The sequence below is a fragment of the Molossus molossus genome, unplaced genomic scaffold, assembly GCF_014108415.1.
Source record: "Molossus molossus isolate mMolMol1 unplaced genomic scaffold, mMolMol1.p scaffold_m16_p_25, whole genome shotgun sequence".
Taxonomy (NCBI): domain Eukaryota; kingdom Metazoa; phylum Chordata; class Mammalia; order Chiroptera; family Molossidae; genus Molossus; species Molossus molossus.
The window spans coordinates 221094-232775 of record NW_023425361.1 but is presented as its reverse complement, the minus strand read 5'-3'; positions in this window follow the sequence as shown (position 1 = coordinate 232775).

Here is an 11682-nt window from a genome sequence, read left to right as displayed (position 1 = left end):
TTGAATGCCTTTTATTTCTTCTTTTCTGATTGCTTTTGCTATGTCCCATAGATTGGGGGTTATTGTATTCTCATTTTCATATGTTTCAAGGTATCTTTTGATTTCTTCTTTGATCTCATTGTTAAAGATGCCACAATTATTTAAAGGACACAAGTAATTGCAATGTAAATTGGTAAAGTATACAAACAATGGATATATAAAATGTCATGGGGGGACAGAAGAGAAAGGAATTGGCCTATTGTATTTGGTTGATATTGGAGGGGTGGGGGATAATTTACCCATGGAAACTTCAGAGGTTACAATCAAGCCAGAGGTTTAATCAATGGAAATGTTGATAGGGGCTGCAGATGATCTGGAAGATAGAGTGCCCTTTCAGGAAAAGGGAATCATGTACAAAGTCTCTAGAACATGAAACAATGTGACCATAGCAATTATTTCAGTATAGAGTAGGAAATGAGGTATCAACAAGTTATAGAGAAGAAGTGATAGGAGTTTAAGCTGAAAGCATTGCAGAGACAGTTTGTAAAGAGCCTGCTTGCCACACACACACACACACACACACACACACACACACACACACACAAAGTTGCATCATGTCAGATGCTTTCAGGGATGGGGAACCTTTTTTCTGCCAAGGCCATTTAGACATTTATAACATCACTCGAAGACCATACAAAATTATCAGCTTAAAAATCAGCCTGCTATATTTGGTCAGGCTAATTTGGTGAGGCGTGTGATGTTAGCTGGTATTGATTTCGCTGGCTTTATATGGCCCATGGGCCTGACATTTCCCACCCCTGCAACAATCAGATTTGCTTTTCAAGAAGAAAAATCAGTACTAGGTGAGACAAAGGGATTTTAGTTAGGGAGACCTGGGAAGAAGTTATTTCAATAATTTGGGGTGAGAGCTACTATAAGCCAAATCAGCATTTACACTTATTGAAATAATTTTTGTAATTTAGTTAAAAAAAAAAACAAAAAACTAAAGAGCATTTAATACTGATATAGTGCTAAGCTTTTCTCCTAGACTAATACACTTTTTTTTTTTTTAAGTAAACACAATAAGAAGTTCCACGGGGATCTTGCTTTCATAAATCTCAATGAATCCAATTATTTCGAGTTGCTATAATAAAGTACCACAAATTGGGTAGCAAACAAGAGAAATGTGTTTTCTCACAGTTCCAGAGGCTAGAAGTCTAAGATCAAGGTGTCAGCAGTACAGCCTCTCTCCGTGCCTTGTAGATGGCTGCCTTCCTCTGTGTCTACACATGGCCTCTCCTTTGAGTACATGCATCCCTGGTGTCTCTGCCTCTTCTTACAGGGACACCAGTCATATCAGATTGGGACTCCATCGTCATGGCCTCATTTTAACTTAATCAACCTCTTTAAAGACCATATTTCCAAATAAGATTACATTCTGAGGTCCTGAGAATTGGGACTTCAACGTATAAATTTTCAGGGGACAAAATCCAGCCCTTAACAAGTACTTACTATTTGTTATGTACTATGTGTCAGGCACAACGCCAGAAACCACTTTCTTCTGGACTTGCCCCAAGTGTGTACTTCACTTTATTTCACAAATATTTTACTCTTTAAGTCAGCTCCTTTAGCAGTTTACTTACATTTATTTTTTCAAAATATAAATATTTTACCAAGTTATTTTACATACATAATATATGTTCATTGTAAGATACTCAGACAAGGAAAAAATATGTAAAAAATAAAGGGAAACCTACTGTTAACCCTAACAAAGAAATAACACTAATTTTGTATATGACCAACTTTTTATTCTTTTTCTGTTCACACATATACAAATTTGTTATTTTTTAACACTGGGATCATACCCATATTTTCACTTTAAATATTTTAGATATGTTTTCATGTCAAGAAGCATAAATCGATATAACAACTTTAATACTATATACTATTTCTTGGTAATTCTATCTTTTAACATTAACTTGTTGACACATTTTGCTATTACTAAAAAAAGTTCAATGAATATCATCCTTGAAAAAAAGTATCTTTGTCTTGATCACTTCTTTCATATACTTTCTTAAATAAAACCTTGAAAAATAACCCTTAGATTTGTTGATACATATTTCCAGATTGCCCTCCAGAAAGATGTTCCAATTAAATTCCTTCTAAGTGCGAACATGTTAATATAATTACCAGGAAATGTGCTGATTTTGCACCAACACTTTCTGCTCCCTGCTTCCCCAACCACAACCATCCTTTTGAGAAGCTATATGGTATTAATCGAACCAATATAACATGGACCTTTCTACTCAGAGTGAAAAGGCTAAAACAGATGATACAATTTGCAAGTAACACATGGAAACATGTATCCAAGTGTTAAATTGCATGCAGGACAGATGCTAAACACCCTGGGAGGCCCAATTTATTTCCTTCTGCTTTTAGTCCCCAGTCAGGGTGGAAATAAAACATATCCATGAGTTGTAATGTATATACCAAAGGAATATTTAATCTTCTGGCTCAACTTTAGAGAAACTGATGCAAAAACAGCCCTCACTAACCACTCTCTACCTTCACCTGGTACCATGATTACCACACCCACTAAACATCAGCCACATCTATTTTCTCTGTTTCTCTAGTATCAAGCTCACTTCTGACCAGGGCTTTGCATTTTCTCACTCCCACAGAAATGCTTCCCCTACGTCATCTCCCAGTGGTTTCTTCTCACTATTCTGGTGTCATTGTCATTCATCTCATTCATGACATGCTCAGAAAGGCCTTCACTGATCACCCAATTAAAGGCACTTTCACACCACCATTTATCTTCTATTACATTATTCTTTCTTTTTCTTCACAGTTATATACCGGGATGAGAAATCTCACTTATTTTGGCCTCTACACAATATAATGTAAGCTCCATGAGGGCAGTAATCTTTGCCATCTCATTCATCACTTTATAGAACCCTATACTTCTATCAACATAGTCCACATCTCTTCAGCTTTAAGACTTTTTTTCACATTTAAACATCAAGGTATGTATTACACTTATTGTCATTTAGACTACAATCAGACATAATCGGCATTGCCTAAATATGGTCCAACTTGGTCACAGCTGCTCATATTGTCATCTCTTCATTAGAGTTTGTATACTGTTGAAACTACATGTATAGTTTAATTGCTACATAAAATATCTTTGAAAATATTATGTTATGATTCAGCATTGAATTGAGAGGCTGAATACACAGAAAATCATAGAAAGAAAGCATGTGATATTAGTCAAATAAATCATTGCAGCCACAGGAATGACATTTCATATGTACCTTTTTGTCTGGGAGCATATGAAGATTTACCCAAGAAGATTAAGTTGTGTTAGATTTTTGTTACTAGGATACATGTAAAAGCTGTGCTCATTACCTGCCAAGCAAAAGATTTAAAAAGCATAAATATTTATATACCTAATAATAGAACATCACAATACATGAAGTAAAAAAAAGAAAAATAGAACTTCAAGTAAAAACAGATAAATCCACACAAACAAACTTGACTTAATTGGCTTTTATAGAATACTGCTCCCAACAACAGCAGAATATATAGTCTTTTCAGGAGCACATGGAATATGCACAAAGACAGGGCATATTTGGAGCCATAAAATGTCTCAATAAAAGTTTTTACAAATTCAGGTTATACAAAGTCTATACTCTAAACACAATGGAATCACTCTAGAAAATCAATAACATAAATATCTCTGGGAAAATACCAAAATATTTGGAAACAATATTACAAAATAACCCATAAGTCAAAGAAAAACTAACAGAAAAAGTAAAAGATTTTTCAATTGAATAAAAATGAAAACACAAAATATCAAAATTTGAGGGATGCTTCTAATGGAATAGTCAGGACAAATTTATAGCACTATTTAAGAAGCAGGATGAAGAGGAGGAGGACAATGATGACGAAACCAAGGAGGGGAAGGGCTCAAAACAATGACCTCAGCATCCATCTTGGAAATCAGAAGATCAAATTAAACCCAAAATTAGCAAAAGAAAGAAAATAATTAAAATTAAAGTGGAAACCAATGAAAATGAAAACAGGAAAACATGCCCGACCAGTGTGGCTCAAGGTGATTGAGCACTGTCCCATGGACTGAAAGGTCCCAGTTCAATTCCCGGTCAGGGAACATCCTGGGTTGTGGGCTCCATCCCCAGTAGGTGGTGTGCAGGAGGTAGCTGATTGATATTTCTTGCCCCAATGGTTCTATCTCTCTCCCTTCTTCTCTCTCTAAAAAAATCAATAAAAACATATTTAAAAGAAAAACAAGAGAGAAAATCAACAAAATCAGGTTGTTTGGGAAAACCAAAAATATTAATAAATCTCTACCAAGATTTTTAACAAAAAAGAGAGAGAGCAAATTACCGATATCGGGAATGAGAGAAGTAAAATCACTACAGATTCTAACATTAAGAAAATATTATAAATAATTTTGTCAATAAATTAACAACTTAGATGAAAGGAACAAATTCCTTGAGAGATACGAAGTCCCAAAGCTCACTCAGCCTGGAAACGCACTGCCAGCAACCAGGCCCAGACAGTCTCACTGGTGAAATGTGCCAGATGTTTAACAAAGAAACAACACCGATTCTACACAAACTCTTGCAAAAATTTGAAAATGAGGGAATACCTTCCAGCTCATTACACAAGACTCACATTATACTAATACAAAAAACCAAACAAAGATATTTTAAGAAAACTATAGACCAATAACTCTCACGATCATGAATACAAAAATTCTAAGCAAAATTTTAGCAAAATAATTTCAACATTATACAATAATACATTATGACCTACTTGAGTTTAATCTCAAAAATGCATAGTTGGTTCAACATTCAATAATCAATGTAAATCACCATATTAACACACTATATAAACTCCATATGACCATCACAATAGACACAAAAAATACATTTGATAAAAGCCAACATTAATTCCTGATTTTTTCAAAAGAACTCAGCAAACTATAAATAGAAAGAGCTAGTAGTTAACCCAATAAAGATCTGTATAAACTTGCAGCTACCATCAAACATAATGGTTAAAAGGTAATATTTTAACCCTAAAACAGGAAGAAATAAAAGGATGCTCACCAGTTCTCTTCAGCAGTGGACTGGAGACTCTAGCCAGGGCAATAAAGCAAGGGAAACAAAGAAAGGGCAACAAGTTTGGAAAGACAGAAGTAAAACTGTCTTTATTCACAGATGACATGATAGTAAAAAAAGAAAAAAAAAATCATGATGGAATGTGAAATAAAGTAACTAGAACTAGTAAGTGAATTTAAAAAGGTTGCAAGATACAAGATCAACATATAAAATCAATTATATTTCTATTTACCAGCAACACACAACTGGAAGTTGAAATTTCTAAATTTATTATTTACAATAGCACCAAAAAATGAACTTATTAAAGACAAATCGAATAAAATATGTGCAAGACCTGAACAGACTACAAGATACTGTTAAGAGAAACTGAATTAAGACCTAAATAAATGAAGAGATAAACTGTGTCAGAAGACCCAATATGATTACAATATCAGTTCGCTCCAAACTAATCTATAAGTTCAAAAAATACAATTAAAAAAATTTTTTTTTTGTAGAAATTGACAAACCGACCTGTCTGGTTTGGCTCTGCGGTTAGAGCCTCAGCCCTCGGACTGAAGGGTCATGAAGGGTCTTGGGTTCAATTCCCGGTCAAGGGCATGTCCCTGGGTTGCAGGTTTGATCCCCAGTCCCAGTCAGCGTGATGAGGGAGTGTCTCTCTCACATCGATGTTTTTCTCGTTCTCTCTCTCCTTCCCTCCCTTCCACTCTATCTAAAAATCAATGGAAAAATATCCTTGGGTAAAGATTAACAACAACAACAAAGAAATTGACAAACTGATTCTAACAATAATAGGGAAATACAAAGGACCTAAAATATCCAAAACAATTTTTTCAAAGAAGACTAAAGATGGAGGACTAACATTATTACTATATAGCTAGGGTAATCAAAAGAGTAAGCTGTTACCATAAAGATAAACAAATAAGTCACTATAAAAGAATAAAGTGTCCCGAAATTAGACCTAAACATATATAAAGAACTAATCTTCAATGTAAAAAAATGCAAATATAATTCAGTGAAAAAAGAATAATCTTTTAAACAAATGGTGATATGCCCTGGCCAGTTTGGCTCAGCGGTTAGAGCGTCAGCCTGCGGTCTGGAGAGACCCCGGTTCGGTTCCCGCTAAGGGCACGTACTTCGGTTGCAGTTTGTCCCCGGCCCTGGTTGGTCGTGCGGGTGGCAGCCACTCGATGTGTCCCTTCACGTCGATGTTTCTCTCTCTCTCTCCATTCCTCTCTCTCCCTCCCTCTCTGTCTGTACAAAAAATGGAAAAATATCCTCGGGTGAGGATAAAAAAAAAAACAAAAACAAAAAAAAACAAATGGTGATACAACCAAATATCCATATGCAAAAAAAGGAATTTTGATGCATACCTCATACCACATACAAAAATTTTCTCAAAATGGGTCATAGACTTAATTAACACTAAAAATTATAAACTTCTAAAAGAACACATAACAGAAAATCTTCATGACTTGGATTAGGGAAAATTTATTTATATTAAGAATAGGAATGCCCTGGCTGGTTTGGCTCAGCGGTTTGGCCTGCGGACCAAAGAGTCCCGGGTTCAGTTCCTGCTAGGAGCACATACCAAAAAAAAAAAAAAGAATAAAAAATATAGTCAATATTATAATACTGATGTATGGTGGCAGGTGGGTAGTGGAAATATCAGGAAGAACACTTGGTTAAGTATATGATTGCCTAGCCACTATACTGTATTGAAATTGAAAACAATAAAGTTTTTAAAAGTTAGATATGTACCTATCAATGATCCAACCATTTCTATTATATACCTAAGAGAAAGAAAGCACAAAGAGTATTGTACAGATGTTCTTAACAGATACATTTGTAATAGCCCAAAACTAGAAACAATCCAAAAGTCTATCAATGAGTAAATGGATGAATAAATTGGTATATCATATAATGTAATTCTATTCAGCAATAGAGAGAAATGAATTATTAATATTCCCTGCAAACATGGATGAATCTCAAAATAATTAAGCAGAATGAATAAGAGAAGCCAAACCAAAAATAGCACTTACTGTATAACATTACATATGTAAAGTATAGAAAACTAACCTATAGTAATAGAAAGCAGGCAGGTGGTTATCTGAGAACATGGCAGCAGTGAGGGGGTGATTTGTGTAGTTTGAGGAGCAGGGATTACCAAGGGGCATGAGGAAGCTTTTGCAGGTGATGGATATGTATGTACACTATCTTGATTGTGGTGATGATTTCATGAGTGTAGCATACATCAAAACTTATTGTATACCTTAGGTATTTGTATGTTATTTTATTGTATGTTATTTACACCTCAATAAACCTATTACAAAAAAGCGTACATCTCTCATAGGACAATTTTAAAATGAGAGATGAGCCCTGGCCGGTTTGGCTCAGCGGTTAGAGCGTCGGCCTGCGGTCTGGAGAGACCCGGGTTCAGTTCCCGCTAAGGGCACGTACTTCGGTTGCAGTTTGTCCCCGGCCCTGGTTGGTCGTGCGGGTGGCAGCCACTCGATGTGTCCCTTTCACGTCGATGTTTCTCTCTCTCTCTCTCTCCCTCCCACTCTATCTGTACAAAAAATGGAAAAATGCCCTCGGGTGAGGATAAAAAAAAATAAAAATAAAATAAAATAAAATGAGAGATGAGAACAAGAAACAAAATACAAGTTAGTTCTGCCCTGGCCGGTTTGGCTCAGCGGTTAGAGAGTCCGCCTGTGGTCCGGAGAGACCCGGGTTCGGTTCCCGCTAAGGGCACGCACCTCGGTTGCAGTTTGTCCCCGGCCCTGGTTGGTCGTGCGGGTGGCAGCCACTCGATGTGTCCCTTTCACGTCGATGTTTCCCTCTCTCTCTCTTCCTCTCTCTCCCTCCCACTCTGTCTGTACAAAAAATGGAAAAATGTCCTCGGATAAGGATAAAAAAAAACAAAATACAAGTTAGTTCTTTCATATTATATGTAAAAATATTTTGTAATGACCTGGCCAGTGTAGATCAGTGGCTTGAGTGTTGTCCCATGGACTGAGAGGTCCTGGTTCAATTCCTGGTCAGGGCACATGCCAGGGTTGTGGGCCCAATCTCCAGTGGGGGGCATGCAGGAGGCAGCCAACCGATGTTTATATCTCACATTGATGTTTCTATCTCTCTCTCCTTTTCTCTTTCTCTAAAATATCAATTAAAACATATTTTTAAAAAAAGAAAGAAAAATATTTTGTAATGTGAAAAATATGGCAATAAAAAAAGCTTACCTACAGAGATGCAAAGAGTATCTTATACAAAATATTCTCACTATATTACTGCCCTATGATATGAATTTCTCTCTTTGAAATTAAAGATCTGGTTCATAAGTTAGCAATAGAGTTTCTAATTTTTTAACAAAATTATTTTTAAAGTTATAAAATTAAAATCACATTGTATATATAGTTAATTGATTTTATAAAAAGTAAAAAATATGAAATGATATATGAAGCTTTTCAAATATGTTCATCAGTGAGCTTTTTCAGATAACTAAGACAACATATAATCACATAAAATACGTGTAAAGTATATAAACTTAAACAGAAATATAATTCCATATCCCCAAAGCAACTGTTCTTTGTTTAAAAACAAAACTAGGGCCTGGCTGGTGTGGCTTGGTGGTTGAGTGTTGAACCATGCACCAAAAGGTCAAGGTTGCCAGTTCTATTCCCAGTCAAGGCACATGACTAGGTTGGGGGCCCAATCCCTAATGGGGGGCATGCAGGAGGCAGCCAACCGATGCTCTCTCATTGATGTTTCTATCTCTCTCTCCCATCGATGTTTCTGTCTCTCTCTCCCTTCCCCTCTCTCTCAAATCAATAAAGAAAAAAAATTTTTTTAACTAGAAAGACAGGTATCAAAATGTATTTAAATAAATAATTGGAATTATAATCACCATATAGTTTTGCATTATAATTTTTCTTAATATTGAATCAAAACATTTCCCCAATCACAACAGAAATTGCAATAAACATGCCATTTGCCTGTTTCATTTGGGATGGTTTTGGTAAATCCTAGGTGTGTGGCTATTGTTCTTTGACTTCTCTGGAACTTTGACAGCCCTTCACAATAATAATAATACAAATTGGAAAGACTGAGGTCCGATCTTTATTCCACATTCTGGATGCTGCTCACCGTTCAGAGGGACTAGAAATAGTTTCCAGTATTTTCTCTGCAATTTGAAGTCTTTTGGGGTTTAGTATAAATAGTTGTAGGTCAACATCTCAACAACTTTTCTATGAAACATGAAATAGAATATGTCCAAATGCTATATTTTTCGGGACGATTAAGTTCCAATGCTATTAAGCTCAAACTTGAACTAGCCCTGTAGGGTGAACTGCAAGAAACACATTCATAAATTCTCTGTGAATTCAGTAGCACTCACTTGGACAGTCTGCATGCTTCTTGAATACTTGAATATTCCTAACAGGCTTGTTTCTGCTTTGGATTTTCCCCTAATATATGTATATTTATTTATAAATTTTATGCATATGTAAGTCCACTCATACATTATAAATACATGGAGAAATATTTTTAAGATGTGAAGTAAGCCACATTTTTAAATAATTATTTTATGTGTTACTGGAACAAGTAACCTTGTTGTTGTCACCAAAAATAATCACTATGATTCAAAGGTCTGGCTCTAAGTTCAACTTATTTTGAAACTGTGTTTGAAAAGCCAGTATAGCTAAACAAGCTATCTCCCACACATAGAAATCTCTAAAAAGCGGGGAGAAAAACATGTCAGCTTGATAATAAGCCATGATGCTCATTCACCCACTGCATAGGGTTCACTTCGTGTTTTGGATTTATCACTTTTAACTATCTTGCTAAGAGGAATGATTTCATACAAGCTTTAGTCCATATCTCAAGGTAAAATAAACAGAATGTAGTATATTAATCATTGTATCTGTGATCAAGTAGTTTCCTAGAAAAAAATTTCAGGCTGCTTCTTGTTTGACTTGATTAGCTTACTGCTCTTAACCTGCCTGTGTTCCAACAGGCTTGCTTTGGAGTAGAAGAATATGACTCCATTGTTGCCCAATGTTTGCTCTGTTCTTTGCATTATTGATATAACTTGAAATTCATTATTTCTCTGCAGTAATCATCTTTAACAGCTTTACTGCGTTGTAATTGGCATCCAATAAATGGCACATATCTAAAGTGTACAATTTGATTAGTTTTGACATGTGCATACACTCAAGAAACCATCACCACACTGTCTTGATTGTGCAGCTTTATAGTAAGTCTTTAAAACAGGTAAAGTAAATCCTCCAGTTTTATTCTTTCAAAGGAGTTTGGCTATTCTAAGTCCTTTGGATTTCCATATGAACTGAGCTAAATGCTATGAAGCAATACAATGCTTTTCCCTTAGAGCATCTAACCAAGGAAACCAATTGTCTGTATGAGAAAACATTTTCTTGAGAAAGTTAATAGATGATCAGTAGAGGAAAACTTCTCTCGGAAGAGGAAGCATTCCTATGATAGGAAGAGGAATGAAGTACTGGAGCCTAGAGAACGTGTGAGGTAGACTGAGGCCAGGGAGGTGGCAGGGGTCTGATTATGCCACTTGAAAACCTGAGCAAATATTTTAATCCTTATTCTGAGAGCAATCAGAAACCACTAAATGATTTTTTTAAACCACTAAATAAATTTCAGCAGAAAACAACACAATGAGATTTGTGTTTTGAAAAGACTGGTTTTTTGGTTCCTTCCAGAAAATCAAAAGGAAAGGGAAGAACCAGGATGGAAAATCTAGTTGTCCTTGACCTAATTAGTATGTTGGAAGTTGTCTCAAACAAATATAGAAAAATAGAAGAAAATGCATCATGTATCAGCCCCCAGAACACATTGGGTGGGGATGCCCTTCATGAACGGGTGAGGGAGAAAATCAACACTAGGCAGTGTCATTTCTGATTAAAAGTGTCCTAGCCTATAGAGTACAACACACCTGAGTTCAAATCCTCACTTGGCCACTTATGAGTTGTGAAATTTTAGACAATTATCCCTATTTCACAGATAAAAACACCAAAGCTCAAAGAAGTTAATCACACCACCTCAGACAGTTTCGTAGTACAATATGTAAGCCTCTCATCACGGTGCTAGCCCCATACTAAGTACACACACACAAAATGTTAGCTCTTAGAGGTAGTGATATTGTGAAATACATTGACTCAGACAAGATTAAGTGATACTATGCTCCAGGTCACACAGCAGGTTGACATTAAATTTTTTTTTAAAAAATTACCTTTCAACTCACATAGATTAATTAGCAGAAATAATTATACCAATTTACACCCCCACAAAAAAATGCAAATTTCATGCTGTGGCACTAACCTTAAAAATTATCATTTTGCCCTCGCTGTTTGGCTCAGCAGTTAGAGTTGGCTGGCGAACCAAAGGGTCACGGGTTTGATTCCCCGTCAAGGGCAGGTACCTGAGTTTTAGGTTTGATCCCCAGCCCTGGTCAGAATCATACAGGAGGCAACCAATCGATGTGTATATGTGAGTCTCTCTCCTCCTCCCTCCCTTGCACTCTATCTAAAAAAAA